The sequence below is a fragment of the Budorcas taxicolor genome, chromosome X (assembly GCF_023091745.1).
Source record: "Budorcas taxicolor isolate Tak-1 chromosome X, Takin1.1, whole genome shotgun sequence".
NCBI lineage: Eukaryota > Metazoa > Chordata > Mammalia > Artiodactyla > Bovidae > Budorcas > Budorcas taxicolor.
This window is the reverse complement of record NC_068935.1, coordinates 90,208,243-90,235,519: the sequence shown is the minus strand read 5'-3', so window position 1 is coordinate 90,235,519 and position 27,277 is coordinate 90,208,243. Positions and strand designations below refer to the sequence as shown.

At 45.3% G+C, this 27,277-nt stretch overlaps 1 long non-coding RNA gene across 1 annotated transcript in view; it reads left to right on the top strand.

Moving 5' to 3' along the window:
• The window catches only part of LOC128070357 (uncharacterized), a 211,044-nt gene extending 184,368 nt beyond the window's left edge, over positions 1-26,676 (top strand). The window contains exon 3 of the long non-coding RNA XR_008201609.1: positions 26,641-26,676. This is a non-coding gene — a long non-coding RNA (uncharacterized LOC128070357). The remainder of the gene's footprint in view (positions 1-26,640) is intronic.
• Positions 26,677-27,277: the final 601 nt, after the last annotated feature.

The window sequence follows — 27,277 nt, the reverse complement described above, 5'->3', positions numbered from 1 at the left end:
CACAGAAATGTATCTGTGGTTGCCAGGGTATAGGAGTGGAAGGAGTCTGAATGCAAACACCCCAAGGGAGCATTTTTGAATGATGGGCGGTTGTCTACATTTTTATTGTGGTAGCATTTATACCACGGTATACATTTGTGAAAACTCTACAAACTATGTTTCAAGTGTTGCCTTTTATTGTATACAAATTATACCTTAATACTTTTTTTTAAAAAAGGAAAAGGAACATTTAAGTTTTAAATATTAGTTATTGTATCCATCTAGACCATGAGCTCAGAAACATAAAAATCTTATTTTGGAATTCTTCCCAGACCTGGCCAACTTCTAGGATTCCCCATGACAGTTCCATACTCTTATGACAGAACACATAAACGTGTTCTTAACCACGTTTACAAGTCCCTCTCCTTCACCTCAAGTCCAAATTCGTGCTGAGTTCTGTCCATTTTATTTCATAAACGTCTAATGTGTCTCCTTTTACCCATGTCCATCACATCTGCTCTAGTCCAAGCCTCCCTCCATTTAATTGTCAAGCCCCCTTCTAACTGGTCTCTTACATCCACTGTGTCTGTCTCCCTATTCCCGCCCTCTCCCTCCCTCTCTTACAGTTGCAGAACTGTCTATGTGTTTCTAGATAAAGGCTACTCTCCTATACAACGACTTGAAGGCATGGTCTAGCCCCTGTCTACCTTGCTAGCAACATCGAAAGTAGAGCTTCATTTTCTTGTCCCTCTTATCAGACTTCTTTCACACCCGCCAATTTCCTTAGCTTCTCCACTTAGATTGTCCCCAAGTTCTGAAGCCTCCTGGTTTGTAAACTCCTTCAAACTAGGCTTCAACAGTACGTGAACCGAGAACTTCCAGATATACAACTTAGGTTTCGAGGAGGCCGAGGAACCAAAGATCAACTTGCCAAGATTTGTTAGATCTTGGGGAAAGCAAGGGAAATTCCACAAAACATCTGCTTCTGCATCATTGACTACACTAAGACCTTTGACTCTGTGGATCAAACAAACTGTAGAAAATTCTTAACTACAGTGGAGTACCAGACTACCTGACCTGTCTCCTGAGAAACCTGTATGCGGGTCAAGAAGCAAGTTAGAACCAAAGATGGAAGAGGGGACTGCTTTACAATTGGGGAAAAGTATGACAAGGCTGTATGTTATCTGGTAACAGTGGCCTCAAAATATGAGACAAAGGAATTAACTTCCTTGGGACTTCCCAGGTGGCGCTAGAGGTGAAGAACCTGCCTGCCAATGCATGAGAGAGTCTGGTTCAATCCCTGGGTCAGGAAGATCCCTTGGAGGAGGCCCTGGCAACCCACTCCAGTGTTCTTACCTGGAGAATCCCAGGGACAGGAGAGCCTAGCTGGCTATGGTCTGTAGGATCGTAAAAAGTCAGACACGATGGAAGTGAGTTAGCATGCACACACATGAACTTAACGGATAGAAGGGTATTATTCATCTTCATTACTTTTTGAGTGAAGTTTGCTCCTCAATATTTTTAAAGAAATGTTCTCACTTATGTAAGTATCAATTTTTTGGAGAACATTTTTCTGCTCTCCTTTTTTAAACGTCTTTATTGAAATATAATTGATATACAGCAAATTGTATATTCAATGTGTACAATTTGATGAGTTTGGACATATGCAAACAATGATACTAACATCACCACAATCAAAGTAATAGACATACCCAACACCTCCTCAAATTTCCTTGTGTCCCTTTAGTTTTGTTTTATGTTAGACTTTGTGTGTGAGAGTGTGTGTGAGTGTGTGTGTGTGTGTAGTGAGAACACAATATTAGATTAACTCTCAACAAATGTTGGGGCTACCCAGGTAGCTCAGTGGGAAAGTATTCACCTGCCAATGCAGGAGATGCAGGAAATGGGGGTTTGATCCCTGGATCAGGAAGATCCCCTGGACGAGAGAATGGCAACCCATTTCGGTATTCTTGCCTGGAGAATCCCATCGACAGAGGAGCCTGGTGGACACGATTCAAGAGAACTGGCACACACTTGGCATGTATGCATAAGTACTTATAAGGTGCCATTTCACTTCATCCTGACTAGGACCCTTGAAGAATACCTTTTCACCCCTTCAGGATTCTGAGACCAGATGCTCCTCTCAGAGACCCTCTCCTTCTCCTTCCAGCCCCACAGGAACTGCCCTGGACTGCTGGTCTGGGTCTGAATTTTATCTGGATTCTGAACAGATTTTTCAGTTCGGCCCTCACAGGGACTTTATGACAGACCCAGCGTGTGGGCGGGAGACAGGTGTCCTGCAGAATGCAGGGAGCAGGCAGGGTCTTGAGGGGCTCTTCTGAGGTAGCGTGGGTGCTGGGTGAGAGGACACAAATGGGGTGAGGCCCTGTGAGTAGGGCTGGGGGAGGGGCTAAAGAGGCCCTTGAGTGGGGAGGGGAGGCCTGGTGGAAGGGGAGGGGAGGAGTGGGAATTTGGGGAGAGGAATTGTGGCAGCTGTCACCAGGAGAAGGACTCTGGAAAATGACAGAGGTGATTAGAGGGATGTAAGGGAGTTGTCATAGGCACAGTGAGAGGAAAACCTCTCCTATCTCCAGAATTCAGTAGCCCAGAGTGGGTGCTGCGATAGAGAGGACCAGTCCCGGGGACTTGCTCTGTGGATCTGGCATTCACTCTGAACCTCCCATGGGGCAGGATACAAAGTTACCATGACCAGAGTTGACCAGGGTGGGGTTAGGGCCATTCTCAGGACCCAGTCATGGGACATCAATTTCAGAACCCCTCAGCTCCTATGGCACACCACGCCCCTGGAATGAACCTGCCTTCCTCAGGATGACATGCTGGTGACTGCGGGCTGCAGGAATTGCAAGACTGGAGGCCTCTCTCCCTTGGGGTTGACTGAACAGAGACTCAGTGCAAATGCCCACTCAGTAGCCCAGAGGCAAAGATGTGGGGCCTCTGTGTCCCAGGGTTCAGACTGTAGGCTCTGGGGGAGGGGTGTGAAGCCTCTGAGGTAAATGGGAGCTGTTAGCCAGAGTAGTGCCCACTTAAAGAAAACCATACAACAGAAGAGTTGTGAGTTTAAGTTGGATTTGGGGCCTCCTGGGGACTATAGCCCGGGACACAGCTCCTCCGTTAGCTCTGAGACCACTGGTCTGAGGCGGTAGCAGTGAAGACAATATGATTTTTGCCTAGGAAATACATGAAGTCTAGCATGAATGCTGGCAAATGATTACTGTGAAACACAGAGATCAGATATCGCAAGTTAATCATTTTCATGCTTTTGTGTGTGGGGCAAGAATCTGGGGTCACTGAACCTCTTCCTGAGGTAGCTGCGTGACTAAATGAGGGCCAGTTTGTCCAAAGCACAGTGTGCCTCTTCCTGTTTTTTCTCCCAGAATTCCTTCAGAATGCAGGGTCATGCAGGAAGCACAGAGGTTACAAGTGAACCCTGTAGAACAGGCTGTGAGCAAGGCTGTTTCTCTTAGGGATCCTAATTCATCTGAAGTTGGCATTTCTGAGCGGACGTGAATCTGTGTCTTCAGGTGTGACCTATTAGAGCTGTTTGGGGTTGGTGTCCAGGATGAGCAGACTGAACTCTTTGCAGATCTCTGTCCCAGCGCATGAAATCTCAGAACTATTTCGGGGGTCTTTGTGCAGAGGGTTGGGCCTCTCAGCTGTTCATGTCTCTGCACATGAGAATAGTCTTAAGAGGAAGGCTGGATGGACCCCAGCCTCACAGGCCGTAGAAGCCGGCCTGTGGTGTCACGTTTGCTACGATTTCTACCATGCCTCTCTACAGAGATAAAAGCTTGGGGCCCCAGCCTCAGAGAGGGTAATAATGCGCAGGTCGCAGAAGCCCAGGTAATAAGCCTGTGAAGAACAATCCTTGCTGATATGACTACCACCCTTGATAAGCGCCCTGTGACAGAAACTGTGTACACACACTCCCTCAGTCCATCCGCCCAACCCACAACAAGGAGGGCACCATCAGCAGATGGGAGCCCAAGGCCCTGTGCAGATGGAAGGTCTCAGGTCATGAGGAGGGGAGGCATTGGATGTAAGCTTGGGCTTCTTGGAGGAGGCAGGGAAGACTCAGCACAACCCTGACCAGGTAGTGGGGGAGGGGGGCGTTTGCACAGGGCCGCAAGGACCCTATGACTGACTCACTGTCAGGATATGTCTCTGTGTCTCCCCATCACACACCTAGCTTCTTACCTGATGTGTGGAATGTAATCTTCACATTCCCTGGGGACGTGGTGGGGGAAGGTACAGAGGTGAGCCTCCAAGCAGCTGGGGAGAAATCTCCCATTCACCAGTTTGCATGAGGTTCCACTACAATTGCAGAGATCCCTGCCTCTCTTTCCCCCATGAAAGGAGTCATTGGCAGTGAGATCAGCAGGAGGGCAGTCTGGGCAGGATAGGTTGTGAGAGACCCTGTGTACAGTATAAGCCTCCCCAGGAATGGAGTTGTCTTTGTCTTGAAGGGCAGAGGCCCCTGATGACGGACGAAGGGAGCATGATTAAGGCCCAGGCCATGGGCAACTGAGTCATTCCCTAGAGGGAAGGGCTTCTTTTCTCCTATAGACAAAATGTGCTGTACATCATCCAGTAGCAGGGCTTGGGCTAACTAAGTGAGGACAGTTTGGTGCCAGAAGTAGTCTCTCCGTCCCTGTCTAATGCTCTATCTTTGTCTTTCTCCCTGCCATCGCTGTGCCTGTTATATCATCCCTCTTTGCCTTTGCAAGACTCAATGTGACCTCACTCACGGCAACAGGGTCCTTGCCCTGTCTCTCCTGAGGGTATCATCGGTTGACATGAATGTTCACGGGGAGCAGTAGGAGGCATTCCCCTTGAGTGTAGGGGATTCCAGGAAAGGCATGCTCAGCTGCAGAAGGGGTGGGGAAGGGTTTTTCTTCAAATAAACCAAGAGCTCCTCAACGATCATGTGCGATCTGGGCCTCGGAAAGAAGCCTGGGGACTTCTCTGACAAGAAGCCTCCTGTGGTTCAAGTCAAAATCCTCTCATTGGCCAGAAGGTCCAAGGGACCTGGCCCTCATCACTTCTGTCACCCAATCTCCTCGCTCTCCCTCCACCATGCTGTGCCTGTCACATTGCCCTCCTCACTGTTTTCATACGCACTACACAGGGTTCTACTTCCCAGTTTTTCCACTGGCCTTACCTCTGTCTAGGATACTGTTCTCCCGGATAGGCATAACTCCTCTAGGCTTTTGCTCAAATATGAGAATCTTAGAATTTCCCTGACCACTCTTTCTAGATATCATCCCCTCTCTCTATTTCACTATCCCAATTGAAGTTTAATCATGTCAGTTACAAACACCTGATAAATTACTTGTATTTGGGGACCACGTGATCCCAACAGAATGTAAGCTCCGTGAGGAAAAGGTTGATTTTTCTCATTGCTAACACACAGCGTTGTGCTTGACACATACTTTGGAGAGAATGAATGAATGATGGAATGAATACACAAATTTAAACTTGTTGAGAGAGGCATAGCTGGACAGGCTGAGGATCCTGCTAGGGAACATTTTCAGGGATAACAAGATGGTGACCAAGCCATGGTCTTTATCTCACCTACGTGATGGTGTCCTTGGGTCTCCTTGGAGTTGACCCCTGTCCTAACAGAATGGAAGGTCCTGTTGTCTCTTCCACATATTAGTCAGTCACCGACACAGGGCTTTTCCACGCCAGAACTTCAGATCCCAGCCGGAAGCTTTATTTATCCTGCCCCTTGGGGGACTGCGGCTGGCTTTCCCCCATGAGACCTATTCTGCATTGAATAGGAAAGCACAAACAAGCACAATGCCCAGCATAGAGAAAATGCTTTCAGTGTTCTCTGTTACGACAGTGATCCCCATACAGATGTAATCTTCAGTTTATGAAGAGTTTTTTCTGAGTCCAAAATTGCCACAATCTGTGGGGTTTTCACCCTAACCTTGCCCTTCTGCCCTTTGTGGATCCTCCTGGAATGGTCCACAGGCATCTACATCTGCTATTCTCCAATCCCACCAACAAGGGGCGCGCGAGATGAAACAGTTCTGTCCTGGGATGTACCACTGAGGGGTAGCGGTAAGACCACCCACTCTGAAAGGTACCATTGGGAGAGGGCCTGTGACAACAGAGAGAGGGTCCCCTTACACCGCGTCGGGCATGGACCACAGTTCCCTGCGGGGGCACTCATGGCGCCACTGGGTCCAATCCCCATTCGCTCCTCTTCGTCTTCCCACTGCTTTCGAATCACAGTGGACACAGGTATTAAGCGGAAACTTTCTTTGTCTCTTTTTCAACTCCACCCCTTCGTTGGTGGGACGACTACAGAGCAAGAAGCTGGCTGTCGGTTTGGATATTGGCGTCAGGGAAGCGTTCTGAGCAGTGATTGGCCACCGCGTGATTGCTGGCTCTGTGGTCTAGGAACTGAAACTGAGGGCGAGAGGCGCCTGTATAGGCAGGCGCCTGCGTTGGCGTGCGCGACTTTTCAGAGCATACAACTTTCCTCCGAGTTTTATTGCTTTTTCAGAAGGGGTCTAAAAGCTGCCCTGGCTAGTGGCGAGGTTTGACGCAGTCGCTGCCTGTGCATGGTGACGGCGTTTCAGTCTTGTTCAGCTCTGGCTCAGTGTGGATCGTGTTGTAGTGCAAGGTCATTCACACAAATGCATGCAATTCATGTCCAGGGAGACGTCCCTGAGTTTGGTGTCTTTCCCTGGAGAATAACCTGTATCTGGCAGCTTGGGATTGTGTATTGCTACGTGTGATAACACGGGTGCTGTTTGGGTACATTTGATCTCCATGAGTCTTTGGGCGGGGTTGTGAGTGATGGTATATTTGATCTGAGTGGATTTTGTGAGCCATAGTACAAAGCCTGTAGGATATGTGCCTGTATACCGGGATGTGCATCTTTGGAGCTTGCTGGCTTTTCAGTCCCTGGGTGTGAGATCTCTGTGTAGGCGTCTGCACCCCAGAATGTGAGATCACTGAGCTTTTGATTCTGGGTTCCAAGTTGTGATGCCTCTGTGCTGCTTTAAGGATGGGTCAGTCTAAAGGTGAAAACTGTCAGCTGCTTGGGGATCTAGGCACAGGTTGCAAGTTTTTCATTTGTCCGGAAACTTTATCTTAAGATTATATGATGTTCTTGAGTTATTAAACTTCTGTCTTTCTCTTTAGGGGCTTTTGTATTAGATTCGTAAGTGTCCCAGTGGTTTGGGAGTCAGTGTCCAAGATGTGAAGTATCTGTGCAGCTCTCATTTGTTTGTGTCTGGAAGACTTTGGTCTGATTGGAGGGTCTTTGTCTTTGTGTGTGGTTATGGTCTCTGTTGTGTTTGAGGGTCTGAGACTCGAGTTGTGTGCTCTGTGTGCAGAGATTCAATGAGCTCCTTTTGGTGTCTCTGGGTATCTACCTGAGCTGTCTGGTGTCTTTGTGTTAGATACAAAACCTCTTGCTCTTGGCTATGAGGTCCCTGTCCAGGAACTGAGGATTTGAAAGCTGGCAGACATGATTCCGAAGCCTGGAACCTGACATGCTGACTGTGTGTTGTTGAGTGTATCACTTGTGTCCTGAAATCTCAGTTTGTATCATAATTAATACAATGGGGCCAGTGCCCATCTTGGAGGCTACCTGTGCATGTTAGCAATGTGTGTAAAGGGCCTGGCTCCAGACTGTCCTTCAGCAAACGTTTTCTGAGCACCTGCCATAGACCTGAACACTATTGGAGGACTTTGGGACAGGACAAACCCAACCAAGTCTCTCATTTCATAGACTTGGTGGTCAGTAAATAATCAAGGTTGGCAGGCACTATGAAGAAAGATATTGTTAGATCAGGGGAAAAGGTGTATGTAGGTATGATGTGATTATTTTATTCAAGATAATGAGGGAAAGACTCCGTGAAAGATGGCAAGTAAGCAGAGATCTGGAGGAAGTAAGGGAGCAGGATGTGGGGTTACCTAAGGGGAGAGCATTCCAGGCAGAAGGAACAATAAATGCAACAGTCCTGGCATGGAAATCTACTTGGCGTGCTCCTGAAGGTCAAGCAATCCTGTGATGTGCTGGGTTTGGCACGTAGCTCTCATTGAAAGGGGCCTGGTGCTGCTATTTCTGTTTCTCCCACAGTTTGTGGTCTTCTGCATTTCTTAGATGAAGGACTCAAGGCTCCAGCATGTGCCCTGCACCTTCTCTCCTACCTATACTTGAAAGTAGAGTGAAACCTTCTGGTCCATCATGAGAGACAGAGAGCTTCAGTGTACCAGCTAGAGGGATGATAGCATCCACGCTGAATGTCAGCCAAGCAGCAGACATCGGTTATCATCATGGGATTATGAGGCATGGGAATCATGCCTCATAACATTGCTCCTCTTGATGGAGGGCAGGACTTAAGAAGGAGAAAGGAACTGGGGCAAAGGAGAGAGGCAGGAAGGGGAAGCTGGAGGACAATGAGAAAGAAAACGAGTGGTTTCATCACATTGCTTGGATTTGGCCCAATTCACCTTGATGAAATGATTGGATTAGGAAATGTGGAATCTGTAACCTATTTCTTTCCTGATATTGGGAAGTTTTGTCTTTAGTTATCTTTTTCTTTTATTCTTGTGGGTGGAAACTTATGAATTCATATTGACCTTTTGAAAGAGCCAGCTTTGGGTTTTGTTGATTATCTATATATTTTTTCTAATATCTGTTCTGATCTCTATTTTCCTTATTTTGCTGACAGTCTCACTACCAAAGGGGTTTAATAAAGTCCCTGAGAGTTTCCCAAGTATAGTGAAATCTCACAGATTCTAGGGCGCTGTTGTAGCCACACTTAGTGAGACTCACTGAGTGTAGATCATGGAATCTGCACTTTTTAAAAGAATTCCTCAGTTCTGATTGACATGGACAACTTGTCTAGGCACTACCGGAGCAGAGGCATGGTCTTATTTTGCCTACTGCCAGGCACTGTCTCCATTGAGAGCATGTGACAGGGGTTTCCTGCCTTCTCTGATGCACAAACCCAAGACCTCCAGTCTAGGAGACTCACTGACATGCTGTCTGCTGTTCTGAGGAGGCTCTTGTTTGTAGACCGTCGTTTCTGCAAAACATCCTGATGCCAGTCTTGTCAAGCCTCCATTTGAAAGATTTCTGAAGAAATCAGATTTCTATTTAGTGTGCATTTCTATGATGTAGGATCCATTTGTGTTATGTGGTAGCTGTTATTCTACATATTTTGCTGTAGCTGTTGGATCTTACCCTTGTCTGAATAAATACAGAACACCCAGAGTTTTCCACAGCGCGTCCAGACCTGTGGCTCCCTTACTGCTGGGCGACACTGAACAGGTTACGTAGCGCCTCTGTGCCTCATTCCTCTTTTAGCCACATGGAAACACTAGCTTCGAGTAACTTTAACTACCTCATGGGGCACTGTAGACCACTGACCATGTTAAGTCATGGGAAATTGTCAGGACAGTACGTGCCATATGGTGTGTTCCAAGTCAATTCTAGCTGTTGTCATTACTGTTGGTAATATTATTGCTGTTCCACATTTCCCTGGAGATTGTTCCAGAGACACAATGTCAAGACCACCATTGACACACCACGTGGACCTTGCACTATCATTTCAGGCTTTTCGGGGGCCTTAAGAATGGAGTGTATGAGGTATGAGGGAGGGTTGGTTTTTTTTAATTTTTAGCACAGTGAGTATCCCCCTCTTCTTATGGGGATATTGTGAAGCTTAAAGTAAATATTTGGGTTTCATCATATGCTCGTATGAAAAACTTTAGTGAATATTCTATGTGAAGTTAGACGTCTAATGACCTCTTCATAGGATTTGCATCATGACGGGAAAGCAAGTGGTCACTGGAGAGTTATAGAACATGAGTATATACATCTTTAAAAGCATTGCCCAGGGAAATTAAAAGGCCAAGAAACCTCATCACATGGCCTTTTTTTTGCCATTATTTTATAAAGTCTAATTCTCAATCGAATTCTAAAGACCTGAAACTGATGAAGATATGAAAACATTAATAGTCAGACGATCATCAGGAATGCTTTATTTCTTGTGTAGTTTTCACATTTCCAGATTTTTTGTTTCTTCTTTCTTCCACTAATACTCATGATTGTTTAATCCAAGGGTGATGATATGGATATTTTCCGAGGTAAATCCTGAGGAGATGTTCAGCTGTGTTTTGGGATGGAGAGTCTGAAGACAGGGGCACAGATCAGAGATGACACAGATCAGTTGGGATTGGGGAGGTAAAAGCATGGGGTCAGGGACAGGGGGATATGAGTACAAGCAGAAACGGAAGTGAAGAGAGACAAGAAGAAAAGCTCACCCTTCTGGATTGGGCTTAGCTCTCCGTAAGTACACAACGTACATATATACTCCATGTGTACTCAGAAATCTTTGAGTACTCATAGCAACACTGTACGGTGAGCAGTTTTAATGCTATCATCCCTTTCTGCAGTTGAGGAGCAGAGACACACAGACGTTAATGGGTGAATGAATTTGCACAAAGTCACCTAGCTGGCAAGAGCTGAGTCAGATTGGTGCCCACGCCAGAGAGAAACAGACAGGTGTGGTCTCTGACTCCCAGTCTGGAATACAGTGCAGTGTCTAGTCTACTGTGGGTCAGAAGGCAGATCAACATGTTCATCCGCATGAAACCCTACAATAGATCTGCCTATGGACTGAACACAGTTTCTCCTAAGTTCATGAAAGACCGTGGGGAGTCATGTCAACATGCACACATCACAGAGAACAGTTCCTAGTCCATATCAAGCTCTAAACATGTATTTGCCATGACAGACGTTAGTGGAACACCCTCATCATTCTGGAAAGTAGCATAACCATAGAAATAATATAATGACAAACAGAACAACAAATACCATATCCTGAAGACATTACCTCGCCCATCTCCTAATTTTCTTAAATGCAGATTCAACCTGAAAGGCAATAGACCACATACTAAATTTTTTTTCACTTAAGTGTGACATTCTAGATAATTTCCAAATAACATTTTATTAGTATTTTAATTTGTTGTATCTTCATTGTTACATAGGCAGTTTTTCTATTATAATTGAAAGATGGACTTTCTTAAAACTCTTTCTCTTCAGGTATCTTGAGGTTTCAGCATAAAAAGTTGTGTTGGTATCCCTGCCAGGTGAAAACCCAATCCGCACACTGAAGTCAGAAGTATGATTTTTGGTACAGTAGGTAGGGAGCTGTAGGGGAGGAGAGAGGTCCTGATGGAAGGTCAGCTAAGCCTGCAAGTGTTGTGAGAAAGGTCACTGACTTTATAGGCCCAAACCAAACAACAACTCACAGGTCCCTAGGAAGACACTGGTGTTCCTTCCACAGAAGTGTCTGTGTTAAGACTTTCAGACCATTGCTCTTTTGGCTCCCATGATGCAGTGGGGCAGCCTGTGACACTTATAACACAGTCCTGCTTTGACTCAGGCTGTGCATGAGAGTCCCAGCCTGCCCTGCAGCACCACCCCTTTTGTGGGTGATCTGGAGCCCTATTTGTGATGTCTGGGAGTTCACAGATTCTGCCGGGAAAGGAGGAAGAAAATACATAGCTCGGGGGTACATGCACCATCCTTCATAGAGATGCTGCTTACTGTTACAGTTACAGTAACCAGCTGGGAATGAGAAGAGTTTGATTTGGTGACTCAAAGAAGAAATGTGGAAGTGAATTCAATGCAAAGGGAGAAAACATATTCAGTTCCGTTCAGTCGCTCAGCCATGTCCGCCTCTTTGCAACCCCATGAATCGCAGCACGCCAGGCCTCCCTGTCCATCACCATCTCCCGGAGTTCACTCAGACTCACGTCCATCGAGTCGGTGATGCCATCCAGCCATCTCATCCTCTGTCATCCCCTTCTCCTCCTGCCCCCAAACCCTCCCAGGATCAGAGTCTTTTCCAGTGAGTCAACTCTTCGCATGAGGTGGCCAAAGTACTGGAGTTTCAGCTTTAGCATCATTCCTTCCAAAGAACACCCAGGGTTGATCTCCTTTACAATGGACTGGTTGGATCTCCTTGCACTCCAGGGGACTCTCAAGAGTCTTCTCCAACACCACAGTTCAAAAGCATCAGATTAAGAGTAGGTAAACAGCTACAACTCCCATTTCTGTAGCAGGGCAGGGTGCTCCATTACTATTGCAAGAAGGCTCTGTGCTCTGAGCTCTGGGAGGGAGTGATGAGTGTTCTCAGGACCCGCCATCACCCTTAAGCAGGGGGCGCTGAGAGTGTGAAGAGATAAGTCTCAGCCTTTAGTACTGACAGACACAGAAAGCTTCTTAGCCCCGTTGAGAGTGGGGCTGTGGCATATTAGGGAAACTCAAAGTAAGGTGGTGGTGGTGGTTCGTTTTCAATCTCTCAGTCATGTCCAACCCTTTTCATGAGACCCCAATGGACTGTAGCACCCCAGGCTCCTCTGTCCTGCACTATCTGCCATAGTTTGTTCAAATTCATGTCCATTGAGTCGGTGATGCTATCTAACCGTCTCATCCTCTACTTCCCCCTTCTCCATTTGCCTTCAATCCTTCCCAGTGAAAGGTTGTTGCTGAACCATGAAAGACGCCAGGATTCTTGGCCTCTGGAGGAGAAGACTTCAGTCTGGGGCCAGAGACAAGGCTTGATGGCTCAGAGTTTTTGTGTAATAAAGTTTCGTTAAAGTATAGAAGAGATAGAGAAATCTTCTGACATAGACATCAGAAGGGGGTGCAGAAAGAGTGCCCTCCTGCTAGTCTTTAGCTTGATGTTATATACCTGCTAGCAGTCTGCTAATTAAAGAAAGGAAATGTCTCAAAACTCAGAGAATGTCACCAGGCCCCTCACACACAACATGCATTTTGAGATAAACATGGGCACCAGGTGAGTCCTCCCAGGCCATAAAACGATTGACTTGAATCTTGAAGAAAGGCATATTTCCATATTTCTGAGCCTTTAGGCAGAACCCCCTTGAAAACAGAGTCTAGGGTAAATGCACAGAACATTAACATAGCTTAAGACAAGTATTTCCATAAGAAAAATGCATTGGTTAGCCCAAGGTTTGAGAAAAGTTAAGTTCAAGTCGAACCAGGTGTCATTATGGCAACACAAAATTTTAAGAGAATTCTCTGTTTATATTTGTATAGAGAAGGGGAAAAAATATAACACTAATTTGTTTCCTCCTGCCGCTTAAGAGAGAGAGATAAAAATGTCTGACACTTGCAGCCTGTTTCCTTTGTTTGGAGACCCCTGGCCTTCCTTCCTGTTACCCTCTCATTCCCCTCTTTTCTTTTAGGAGAATTATGTTTCCTAGGGAAAGGGGCCTCGTTCTCATTCCATAACTGCTTCCGAGCTGATAAGGGGCGTTGTCCCTAACTTGGTGAGGCAACAGATTCTCCTAACCCTCATATTGAGGGTCTCTGATCCAGGGGTCCCAAGTAGTAGCTGGAGGAAGCTGCAGCAGTCACAGGAGTTGGAGCAACCATTTGTAACTTAAAAGCCTTCATGCGACTAGAAACAAATCTAGCTACACAGTTACAGGTGCAGGGAGCAAACAGCAAAAACAGAACAATCGGAATTATTGTAATTAAGATAGTTTTCCACCATGGGGAACTAGTTAACGTCTCCTAAAGTGAGGCAATTGAGGCTTCAGGAGCATCCATAGACTGAATCATCATGTTCGTGTGTTTAGCAAAATGAGTAACACTAGTGCTCACATCAGGTATATATGTACAGCACTGGGTATGAATAATGGCACAAGTTCCTCCTCGTGCAGCTGTCAGAATATCGAAGGCCAATCTGTTTGGTAAAACCACCTTTCTAATTTGTATTTGTTCAGCATTAAGAGCTGACATAGCTTTCTGAGAATCTTGTAATGCCTGTTGAGTAAAATTAGTCAAAGCATCCCCTCGTAGCATAACATCTGTAGTTCCCAGAGAGGGAACAAACACTGTAGCCAAATAATCACACCAGCGAAATACAGATCTTGCCCACAGTTTAAGGTGTGGTACATTAGCAGGCTTTTCTGGAAGCTCAGAAAAGATGAAGCCGTGAGTAAAAGCTAGACCTAGGGTACATCTCCCTATCCAGCCAGGGAGAAGCCATGCCCATAGGCAAGAGCCACATATCCAATAGGTCCCGTTTGGAGCAAGCCAGCAGGACGGAGATATCCAGTCCCAATCAGTGCCTGGCTAGGCAAAGGGAGGACCTGAACTGGGGTTGGAAAATATGGGAATGATTACCTTGCATACTTCCTGAGGCAAGAGTCCCAATTGTTTCCAATCATTATAATTAAGTTGTTGGCTAATTCTGGGGATGGCTCTATTTGTTCCCAGCATATAGGGGCAGTAGACATTAGACGTCCTTTTTCGGGAGTTAGCCATATAACCTCATATCATCCCATATTTGATAAACGTCAGGTAAAAAAGCCACTAATTCTAGACCCATTTACTTTCTGTGCAGCGAAATAGTCATTAAACCCAGACAATGTATAATCAAAATTAAAAGCCATGTTATGTCCATAGCTAACGTACAAAGTGTTGTACCGGTCCCTCTTAGGGTTGTTAGATGTCATCAGATTAAGAAGAGGCCTCACATATGACTGTTGTGGAAGGTATTCGCAGACTTGGAGAAAGTCTTTTGCTTGAAGGGGAGATGTCCACCATGGGAAGCTGCCGGGAGCCAGCGTGAGGAACTCCGCCCGTGGCAAAGGTCATGAGGAAGGAGGCTTCGGCATACGCAAAGGCGGGATCGAGCCTCAGGAAACCCCCTGTTCCCGAGCATCTACCCCCCAAACCAGAGTCTGTCTACTTTACTGCTTTATGCTCTCACCTACACCTCTGACACTAAGGGGGGCTGTCCCCCACCTCTCTCGGAGAAGGAGTTAACCTACAGCTCCAGTTAATAAAAATTCCTGGGCGTGACAAGGGTGTCTCAGGTCAAACCTCTCTGCTGGCAGACCAGCTTGTGTGACAGGATTATCCCCACTCTTGCTACTAGGTACATGATTGTTTACAACCTCTCAACCATAAGCAGCACTGAGAGTTTGGAGTATTTTGAAAGTCTTAGTTACCATTGGGTTTTTCTAAAGATAAAAATCATGTTGCTGAAGGGTTTTCCGTTTATTGGGCCAAAGTTTGCTGCTAAATCCCCTGCCCGTATACATGTTAATGAATATATAACTAGCATATAGGAGAAATAAGTATTAACCTTTAAGATTAATCATGTTAACCTTAGGCTAAGTAAATGCCTTTCTTAATTGTAACCCACTACACCCTCACCCTATAGGAATGCAACTTTATCTGGTACCTTCAGAGGGTGGTGCCTGGTTTAAGAAAAATCGCCCCTGGAAAATAAGTTTCTGGTTGACTGACTGTTATCAGAAAAGAAAGGATCATAAAATGTCAGCAGGCCTCATAGCCAGAAGATGATGTAAAACCCCTAAAGACCTTTTTGTATACGTTTATACGAAGCACCTGATTTTGATAAAGGTCAGGGCTGCTGACTCCTGCGTGACTTTAAAATTTCCATTTGTCTCTATGTGTAACAAAAGGTATAGAAGCAAACCTGAAAATAAAGAAATCAGATCAGTTTCTGGAAAGTCTGATTCCCCCGTGTCGTTCTTTCTTTCCCCTTCTGGCTGAATTCTCATCTGGAGCGTAGATACTTGCCAAGCCTGCTAATTTTGCCTGGGCTGCTAAGGTCTGACCGGGGAGGCCTCAGTGTGTCCTCTCCTTCGGGAGAACGGAAAGACGCCTGTGGCCTATGTAGGTGGTGCAAACTGCTTGTCTTGGAGTTTTATTGGTATTCCACGTAAACCAAGTTATGCAGCCTCTTTTTCTCCACTAGTATTTTCCTACTACACTATTTCTTTCTAATCTCCCTCCTTATCTTTAATTAAGCAATTAATTCCTAGGACGCTGACTCCATCCCCGCTTCGAATTACCCTGGATCCCCCGGGGCTGGACCCCGGCAGGAAGCTTTCCACTGATGAAGAAGGGAGCACTCTGCAGACCCAGCAGTTAGACCCATTGTGGAATGCAGCACAGGAGTGAGCCCACGACAGGAAGGCAGTGTCTTGAGGATCAAACGGCAAACTCAGGATTTTTGGAGTCAGCAGAAGTAGGCTCACACAGATTAGCAGCCCCATCTGAAAAGTACAAAGTGAGAGCATAGAAAGTAAAGACACAAAATGACGTCACTTAGTTCTGGTCAGGGTGCCACGTCTTAAACTCGAGTGTGATGCACCGACGAATCAATTCCTGGCACTTTGACAGCTGTGGGAGAAGAAAGAAGAGCTGGTAAGGGCCTTCCCAGAGGGGTTCGAGGGATTGGCCCCCAGATCCCAATGTTTTTTTCAGGACCTCATTTCCTGGCTGAAATAGAGGCTTGCTTGACTCAGAGGCTGGGTCAGGAATCACCTGCCGGAGTTCCGTTAATGCCTGTTGAAAAGCTGAGAGCTGAGTTACATGATTAGTTAATTCTAAGGCTTCAGGGTGTATAAAAATCTCTGTGCATAAGAAAGGCCTTCCATAAATACATTCAAAGGGGGACAGCCCCTCCTTTTGGGGAGCAGTCCCTGCCCTCATTAAAGCTATGGGTAGAACTTTAATCCAATTGTCCTGTGTCTCTTGAGTTAATTTGCACAGATGTCTTTTGATAATGTCACTAGCTGTTTCAACCTTTCCTGAAGCTTGGGGTCTCCAGGAACAGTGTAAGTGATATTCTATTCCTAGAGCTTTAGACATCCCCTGAGTTAGAGCCACTTTAAAGGCAGAGCCATTGTCACTCTGAAGCCTCCATGGCAGCCCAAACCTGGGGATAATTCATAGATTAAAATCCTTATAACCTCCTTAGCCAGTTCACTGCGACAGGGAGAAGCCTCAATCCATTCAGTAAAAGTATCCACCCAAACTTGTGAGCAAGAATATCCATTAGCTTTTGGCATATGAGTAAAATCAGTTTCCCAGTCTTCTCTGGGATATTTTCAACTTCATTGTAATCCAGATTTTACTAGCTTTTCAGTCTTTGGGATATTTTTCTTACAAACCTAAGATCTTTTGATAATGTCCTTTAAATTTTCATTACATTTTTACATTCAAACAAATGAGAAGCCATCAGGTAAGTACTCCCTTGAGAAACCTATATGCAGGTCAAGAAGCAACAGTTTGAACTGGACATGGAACAACAGACTGGTTCCGAATAGGAAAAGGAGTACATCAAGGCTGCATATTGTGACCCTGCTTATTTAACTCATATGCAGAGTCCATCATGAGAAACGCCGGGCTGAAGGAAGCACAAGGTGGAATCAAGATTGCCGGGAGAAATATCAAAAACCTCAGATATGCAGATGATACCACCCTTATGGCAGTAAGTGAAGAGGAGCTAAAAAGCCTCTTGATGAAAGTGAAAGAGGAGAGTGAAAACGTTGGCTTAAAGCTCAGCATTCAGAAGACGAAGATCATGGCATCTGGTCCCATCACTTCATGGCAAATAAATGGGGAAATAGTGGAAACAGTGTCAGACTATATTTTTTTGGGCTCCAAAATCACTGCAGATGGTGACTGCAGCCATGAAATAGAGAGGGTAACAGGCAGGAAGGCCAGGGGTCTCCAAACGGAAGAAATAGGCTGCAAGCGTTAGGCATTTTTTCTCTCTCGTAAGCGGCAGAAGGAAACAAACTCCCAATATTTTTTTCCTTCTATATACAAGTAGTCACGTATGGATGTGAGAGTTGGACTGTGAAGAAGGCTGAGCACCGAAGAACTGGTGCTTTTGAACTGTGGTGTTGGAGAAGACTCTTGAGAGTCCCTGGGACTGCAAGGAGATCCAACCAGCCCACTCTGAAGGAGATCAGCCCTGGGATTTCTTTGGAAGGAATGATGCTCAAGCTGAAACTCCAATACTTTGGCCACCTCATGCAAAGAGTTGACTCATTGGAAAAGACTCTGATGCTGGGAGGGACTGGGGGCAGGAGGTGAAGGGGACGACAGAGGATGAGATGGCTGGATGGCATCGCTGACTCGATGGACGTGAGTCTGAGTGAACTCCAGGAGTTGGAGATGGACAGGGAGGCCTGGTGTGCTGCGATTCATGGGGTTGCAAAGAGTCGGACACGACTGAGTGACTGAAATGAGCTGAACGGATACAAATTTCAATGGAGAAGGCAATGGCAACCCACTCCAGTACTCTTGCCTGGAAAATCCCATGGGCGGAGGAGCCTGGCAGGCTGCAGTGCAAGGGGTCGCTAAGAGTCGGACACCACTGAACGACTTCGCTTGCACTTTTCCCTTTCTTGCATTGGAGAAGGAAATGGCAACCCACTCCAGTGTTCTTGCCTGGAGAATCCTAGGGACAGAGGAACCTGGTGGGCTGCCGTCTCTGGGGTCGGACAGAGTTGGACACGACTGAAGCGACTTGGCAGCTGCAACAAAAGATTACAAATTTTAAAGGAGGTTTCTTTTAAAATACTGTGTTGCCATAATGACACCTGGTTTCACCTGAAGTTAACTATCTTCAAACCTTGAGTTAACCAATGCATTTTTCTTGTGGAAATGTTTGTCTGAAGCTATGTTAGTGTACTGTGCAATTACCCCAAACTCTGTCTTCAAGTCCCTTCCGCCTAATGGCTCAGAACCTACTTCACAAACCAGTCTGTTATACTCAGACATTGTTCCCCTAATCTATGGAAATGAAACTGTTTGTATGGGAATCTGCCCTTCTATAAGTTTCAAGTCAATGGTTTCTCTGGCCAGGGATGAATCCTCTGGTGCCAAGATTATCCCAAAATACATCTTATGGATGACGGGCCTGTTGCCATTCTGAGTTTTAAGACTTTCCTTTCTTTCAGTAACAGACTGCTCAGTTCAGTTCAGTTCAGTTCAGTTCAGTTCAGTTCAGTCGCTCAGTCGTGTCCGACTCTTGCGACCCCATGAATCGCAGCACGCCAGGCCTCCCTGCCCATCACCATCTCCTGGAGTTCACTCAGACTCATGTCCATCAACTCTTCGCATGAGGTGGCCAAAGTACTGGAGTTTCAGCTTTAGCATCATTCCTTCTAAAGAAATCCCAGGGCTGATCTCCTTCAGAATGGATTGGTTGGATCTCCTTGCACTCCAAGGGATTCTCAAGAGTCTTCTCCAACACCACAGTTCAAAAGCACCAATTCTTCGGCGCTCAGCATTCTTCACAGTCCAACTCTCACATCCATACATGACCACAGGAAAAACCATAGCCTTGACTAGACGGACGTCAGTCGGCAAAGTAATGGCTCTGCTTTTGAATATGCTGTCTAAGTTGGTCATAACTTTCCTTCCAAGGAGTAAGTGTCTTTTAAATTCATGGCTGCAGTCACCATCTGCAGTGATTTTGGAGCCCCAAAAAATAAAGTCTGACACTGTTTCCCCATCTATTTCCCATGAAGTGATGGGACCGGATGCCATGATCTTCGTTTTCTGAATGTTGAGCTTTATGCCAACTTTTTGACTCTCCTCTTTCACTTTCATCAAGAGGCTTTTTAGTTCCTCTCCACTTTCTGCCATAAGGGTGGTGTCATCTGCATATCTGAGGTTCTTGATATTTCTCCCAGCAATCTTGATTCCAGCTTGTGTTTCTTCCAGTCCAGCATTTCTCAGGATGTACTCTGCATATAAGTGAAATAGGCAGGGTGACAATATACAGCCTCATGTACTCCTTTTCCTATTTGGAACCAGTCTGTTGTTCCATGTCCAGTTCTATCTGTTACTTCCTGACCTGCATACAGATTTCTCAAGAGGCAGGTCAGGTGGTCTGGTATTCCCATCTCTCTCAGCATTTTCCACAGTTTATTGTGATCCACACAGTCAAAGGCTTTGGCATAGTCAATAAAGCAGAAATAGATGTTTTTCTGGAATTCTCTTGCTTTTCCCATGATCCAGCAGATGTTGGCAATTTGATCTCTGCTTCCTCTGCCTTTTCTAAAACCAGCTTGAACATCAGGATGTTCACGGTTCAGGTATTGCTGAAGCCTGGCTTAGAGAATTTTGAGCATTACTTTACTAGCATGTGAGATGAGTGCAATTGTACGGTAGTTTGAGCATTCTTTGGCAATGCCTTTCTTTGGGATTGGAATGAAAACGGACCTTTTCCAGTCCTGTGGCCACTGCTGAGTTTTCCAAATGTGCTGGCATATTGAGTGCAGCACTTTCACAGCATCATCTTTCAGGGTTTGAAACAGGTCCACTGGAATTCCATCACCTCCACTAGCTTTGTTCCTAGTGATGCTTTCTAAGGCCCACTTGACTTCACATTCCAGCATGTCTGACTGTAGAGGAGTGATCACACCATCGTGGTTATCTGGGTCATGAAGATCTTTTCTGTACAGTTCTTCTGTGTATTCTTGCCACCTCTTCTTAATATCTTCTGCTTCTGTTAGGTCTATAGCTTTTCTGTCCTTTATCGAGCCCATCTTTGCATGAAATGTTCCCTTGGTATCTCTAATTGTCTTGAAGAGATCTCTAGTCTTTCCCATTCTGTTCTTTTCCTCTAGCAGGGGGTACTCTTTCTGCCCCCTTCAGATGCCTATGCCAGATGCTTTTTCTATCTCCTTTATAGCTTAAGAAAACTTTATTACACAAAAGCTCTGAGTGATCAAGCCTTGTCTCTGGCCACAGATTGAATTCTTCTCCTCAGGAGGCCAGGGATCCCAGCATCTTTTCCTTCAGCAACAATCTTTCAACAGTAAGAGACGCTTTATCCTTGGAAGAACAGTTATGACCAACTTAGATAGCATATTCAAAAGCATAGACATTACTTTGCCAACAAAGGTCTGTCTACTCAAGGCTATGGTTTTTCCAGTGGTCCTGTATGGATGTGAGAGTTGGACTGTGAAGAAAGCTGAGCGCTGAAGAATTGATGCTTATGAACTGTGTTGTTGGAGAAGACTCTTGAGAGTCCCTTGAACTGCAAGGAGATCCCACCAATCCATCTAAAGGAGATCAGTCCTGGGTGTTCATCGGAAGGACTGATGCTGAAGCAAAACTCCAATTCTTTGGCCACCTCATGTGGAGAGTTGACTCATTGGAAAAGACCCTGATGCTGGGAGGGATTGGGGGCAGGAGGAGAAGGGGACGACAGAGGATGAGATGGCTGGATGGCATCAGCGACTCGATGGACATGAGTTTGGGTAAACTCCGGTAGTTGGTGCTGGACAGGAAGGCCTGGCATGCTGCAATGCATGGGGTGGCAAAGAGTCAGACACGACTGAGTGCCTGAACTGAACTGAACTGACCTGAAGTACTCTCTACACCTCAACGAAAACTCTGATGTAAACCCTTAAGAAATTTCCATTGAGTATTTTCAGGAATTATTAATCGTCCATCCTCGGCCTGTAGCCATCCTTTATAGGTAACCTTTGCTCCTCTTTTCTCATATCTTTTAAATTCTTCCTCAGTATATTGTGGGTTTTCCTGTTCCACAGGACCTGTCCAGATCAAAGGTCTCTGCAGTGAAGGGGTTTCCTAAAGTGCAGCTTTTTTGGCTTGACAGTCACCCAGCTGATTACCTTCAGCTACTTTACTCCCATCCCTGCTGTGCCCTTTGCAATGCATAACAGCTAATTCTTTAGGACAATATATATTCGTTAAAAGTCTCTGGATCTCTCTAAAATGCTTAATACGTTCTCTTGTTGCCCTTTTAAACTCTCGTTCTTTCCATATTGCAGCATGAGCGTGTAAAGTCAAATAAGCATACTTAGAATCAGTGTAGATATTTGCTTGCTGCCCTTTGCTTAACTCTAGAGCTCGGTTCAGAGCCAAAAGTTCCGCTAACTGAGCACTGGTTCCCTGGGGGAGAGATTGTGCTTGTAAAACCTGTTCAGCAGTCACCAGGGCCTAACCTGCTTTACGCTTCCCATCCTGATCACCAACATCAGGGTCTTTTCCTGTGAGTCAGCTCTTCCCATCAGGTGGCCAAAGTATTAGAGATTCAGCTTCAGCATCGGTCCTGCCAGTGAATATTCAGTTGGTTTCCTTTAGGGTTGGCTGTTTTGATATCCTTGCTGTCCGAGGGATTGTCTAGTGTCTTCTCCAGCACCACAAACCGAAAGCGTCAATTCTTTGTCACTCAGCCTTCTTAATGATCGAACTCACACATCTGTACATGACTACTGAAAAAGCCATAGTTTTGACTCTATGGACCTTTGTCGGCAAAGTGGTGTCTCTGCTTTATACTACGCTGTCCAGGTTTGACGTGGGCTTCCTTGGTGGCTCAGTGGTAAGGAACTCGCCTGCATGGGTGTACCTATGGCTGATTCTTGTTTATGCTTGACAGAAAACAACAAAATTCTGTAAAGCAATGATCCCTCAATTAAAAAATAAATAAAGTGTTTAAAAAAAAAAAAAAAGAATCACCCCTGCAATGCACGGGATGCAGGAGACATGGGTTTCACCCCTGGGTTGGGAAGATGCCCTGCCATGCCCCATGGGAGGAGGGCATGGCAATCCACTAAAGTATTCTTGCCTGGAGAATGCCATGGACAGAGGCACCTGGCAGGCTACAGTCCATGGGGTCGTAAAGAGTCAGACACGACTGAAGCAATGAGCATACATGCATACTAGCTTTGTCATAGCTGTTCTTCCAAGGATCAAGTGTCTTAATTTCATGGCAGCAATCACCATCCACGGTGATTTTGGAGCCTCCAAAATTAAATCTGTCTATGCATCCACTTCCCCCCCTTCTGTTTTCCGTGAAACGATAGAACTGGATGCCATAATCTTATATTTTTGAATATTGATTTTTAAGCCAGCCTTTTCACTCTCCTCTTTCACCCTCATCAAGAGGTTGTTTAGTTCGTCTTCAGTTTCTGCCATTGAAGTGGTATGATCTGCACATCTGAGCTTCTTGATATTTCTGCCAGCAACCTTGACTCCAGCTCGTGAGTCATCCAGCCCAGCATTTCCCATGATGTGCTCTGCATGTAAGTTGAGTAAGCAGAGTGACACTATACAACCTTGTCTTACTCTTTTCCCAACTTTGAAGCAGTCCGTTGTTCCGTGTTTTATTCTAACTGTTGCTTCTTAACCCTCATACCAGTTTCTCAGGAGACAGGTCAGCTAGTCTGGTACTCCCATCTCTGAGAATTTTCCAGTTTGTTGTGATCCACACAGTCAGAGGCCTTGAGGTAGTCTAGTCAATGAAGCAGAAGTAGATGTGTTTCTGGAATTCCCTTGCTTTCCCCATGATCTAATGAAGTTTGCCATTTGATCTCTTGTTCCTCTGCCTCTTCAAAAGCAGCTTGTATATCTGCAAGTTCTCATTCCATATACTGTTGAAGCCTAGCTTGAAGGAGTTTACTAACCAGAGGCTTCAGAAATATGGGACAATCTAAGCTTGAGGAATTGGAGGGTAGGAATGAAGCTCCATAAGAGAGAGAAGAAGAGGATTCTTTACTTTCCATGTTGTTAGCAAGCGGGGCAAGGGCTAGACCATACCTCTAAGTTCTTGTGTAGGACAGTAGCCTTTACCTAGAAAGTCATGAACAGTTCTGCAACTGTAAGAGAGGGAGGGAGAGGGCGGTGAGTGGGCGACAGGCAGCCTGAGTGGATGTGAGAGACCCATTAGAAGGGGGTTGACAAGTAAATGGAGGGGGGCTTTGGACTAGAGCAGATGTGGTGGACATTGGAAAAAGTAGATGCATTAGACATTTTCGAAGTAAAACGGACAGAACTCAGCAAGGATATTGACTTGAGGTGAAGGGGATGGAACTGTAATCCTGGTTAAGACCAGGTTTCTGTGTCCTGTCATAAGGGTACAAAGGCGTCATGGGGAATCCTGGAAGTTGGCCAGGTCTGGGAAGAATTCCAAATAAGATTTTCATGTTTATGAGCTCAAGGTCTAGATGGATACAATAACCAGTATTTAGATACTAAAGCGATCCTTTTCCTTGTTAAAAAAGTGAAGTATTGAGATATAATTTATATACAGTAGAAGTGAATGCTTTAAAGCATTACCGTTTGTCGACTTTCGACATATGCATACCATTGTGTAAATACTACGTCAAGGAAAACGTAGAAATCGTCCCATTGGTTTGAAAATGCTCCCCTGGGCTATTTGCATTCAGACTCCTTCCTGCACTCCTATACCCTGGCAACCACAGATATAGTTCTCTGCCTCTAGTTGTGCTTTTCCAGAAATCCATTGACATGAAATGATATAATACATAGCTTTCTGTGTCTGACATCTCTCCTTGGCACAGCTGAGATGCATCCTTGCTGTTACATGCCTTAGTCGTTCCTTTTTAAATGACTGTGTCGTGTTCTTCTGTACGAGTATACTCTTTTGTTTTTCTTTCATCTATATACCAGTTGTTGAATAGTTGGGCTGTTTCTAGTTTTGGCTATTAGGAGTACATGAATAGAATATTTGAGTAAAGATCCTAGTGTGAACATGCTTTCCTTTCTCTTGGGTAAAACTGGGAAAATTAAAACTCCTAGTAAGTAGGAAAATTCCCGCTATATAGAATAAGAAGAATGTGCTACTGGAGAAGAGTGAAGAAATAGCTACAGAAGGAATGAAAAGGCTAAGCCAAAGTGGAAACAACACCCAGCTGTGGATGTGCCTGGTGCTGAAAGTAAAGTCCGAAGCTGAAAGAACAATACTGTATAGGAACCAGAGGTATATTCAGAGAAACTAGTTACCAGTTCAGAGATTTAAATGTGCAGTGCCCCAAGAAAAAAGTGGAAACAGAGGTATCTGTTTATGTACTTATTCCATGGAAGTGAGTAAAGCCATTGGGAGTATGACGGAAAACCCAAAAGCAGAGGAGGAATTGGTTTATCAAAGCATGTATAAAAATAGATATTACAAAACGTAATATCGATTTCTGTCATGACTGTCTTTCAGAGACACATTCTCCACTAAGGGTAACCTGGGACTACCTATCACCACAGTTTGTGGATGCATAAGAAAGACTGCACTGGAAAGAAAAAAAATATATTCCTCAGGCCCCTTTCTCATCCTCCAAAGACCCTGCAGTTCCAGGACTCTGCCTCAATGGCGGGAAAACCTCAACCTGCACTGCACACGCCCAACGCAGGGAGCATGCGCAGTGTGTTCCTGTGCGCGCGCGCACCCCTGGCTGCGCATGCCCCTTGTTGCGCATACGCGTTCCTGAGCATTCTGTGAGGAGCGTTGGGCCTGAGTCGGGTCTGTTTATTCAGTCCCGGTTCTTTCTCACTACTTGAGACTCACCAGGTAGGTTCACAGATCTGTCCTGTCTGGAGTTTAAGTGTGCGTGTATGTGAGGGGGAGCCAGCGAGTTTTGGGTGGGTCGGGCAGTGCGATCTGGGGCCTTTGAGGCAGAAGGCCTTCAATGTAGCCATCTTTCTCCTCACAAGTGTTGCGACGCCATAGTTCTTGCCCTGGTGGCCGGAGAGGAAGGGCAGTGGGCAGGGGAGGGCAGGGGGTTATGATGATGGTAGGGGGAGACTTGGGGGTGCTATTTGAGATATCTGGTTCATTGGGGCCCTGGAACTAACGACAGAGCACAGAATCTGGGGCCGGCACTGGGACCTGGGCAGGGGGCGGGGTGGGCGATTAAGGAAAGGCCTAGAAACTGGACCGCAGTGGGGTTGTGACTGTATCACGAGTTTTGTGGTAAGGTGCCAAGAGAGAAGTGGACCGGTTGCTCTGTATGCAGCCTCACCTCGGTCACAGACACTGAGAAAATCGCCATAGTCAGGCTGTAAAGACTGAGGCTTTCTTCGTGTTCCAGCTGAATTCCAAGGGCGTTGGGAAAAATAGGTCTGGTGAATAGGAGTGTGACAAGAGCAATAGTCCTGAGTGTTTAAATTCCTAGCAGCATTTCACTAAATATCTTCATGATGGAGAATTCTGGTGTGAAATCAAGCTTCCTCACAAAAATTCAGCCTTCCTGTGTATCTTAAGGTGGTTTCTCTGCCAGCTTAGGAAAGACACAAATGGCTTTGCAAGTGACTGTATTTGGTGTAATTGAAATGCACGTACACTCATACATAACCAGTTTGCTTTTGAATGTATTTTTGCATTTAAAAAAAAAAGTCAACATATGGTCATAAAAGTGATGAAATATAGCTGTGTTCTTAAATATATTTTCTAAATCACAATATTCTACTTTCAGGGAGAAATATGAGTGGGCAAGTGGCGTCAACAGTGGGACCTAGAGATCAAGATTCCTCCCAGCTGGATGAACCTGTGGTTGTGAGTACCTTACCATTTGATGTTTTCTATTAGCACAAGTTTATTTTTGAGAAAATGATGTTAAGTAGTACAGTTGCAGTGATAAAGGTCTTCCATGCTGATAAAGGGTGACAGTTTGTCTTAGGAAGGAACATTGATCCAGATGTATTACAGTCTGGTGTTGCCTGGATGAGTATCCTGTTAAACTCCCTGGAAATGTGCCAAGTGACTTCCTCCTCCTGCTTATTAACAACAGACTGCATACTTCCATCCCAACATAGATTTAAATAACTTCCACAGTCTTTCTGGGTAACTCTTATGGGAGCTAACTCTTCTCTGTGGGAAGAGTAACTTTATTAAAAGTAAGTACATAGAATTGTGTTGGGAAAATGTTGTTAGGTTTACTTAGGATCAGATATATCTATGTATTATGTATATTTATGCTGTTAGATGTATTAACAACAAAACGTTTTTATTTGCATGCACACTCTACTAGGACCAGCAGCCCAGTGTTGAGCAACGTGAACAAGAGGAACCACCAGCTGAGATTCAGGATATCATACCTCGAAAGGAGGAGGTCCAGGAAGAGGATCCAGTGAATCGTGATGAAGAGGAGGAGAAGGATGCCTCTGAAGGTAAAGTGTATTTGTGCGTCATGCCTTAAGACATAACCAATAAGAGGAGGAAAGGAAACATTAGAAAAAGACTTCAGACAATTCCTAAAAATCTGAGGAGAGTATAGGTTGCAGGTTAGTGTGGTTGCTCAACTTTTCCCTTGTTTTCAAGAGAGAGAGAGGCGGGCAACTAAGTTGTCTGAGGACAACCCTGGAAAAGGAAAATGGTAATAACATTCCGGAAAATTCTGCTTTCCTTTTTCTTCAGCAAAACATTCCCGGAATAATGCTCCTGAGGTTCTTATTCATCACATTTTTAGCATAATAACCTAAGGCTTTTAATTCATAACACCGAGGGAATGAATATCATCATTCCCTTGTTTACACTGTATGCTTTACAGCTGAATTGATGCATTTTTTTCAAAAAAGATTCTGGCCTGGAAGCTGGTCTCCAGGAACTGTCTGTGGCAAAGACTGGGGGTGAAGGTGGAGATGGTCCCGATGTCAGGGAGGAGTTTG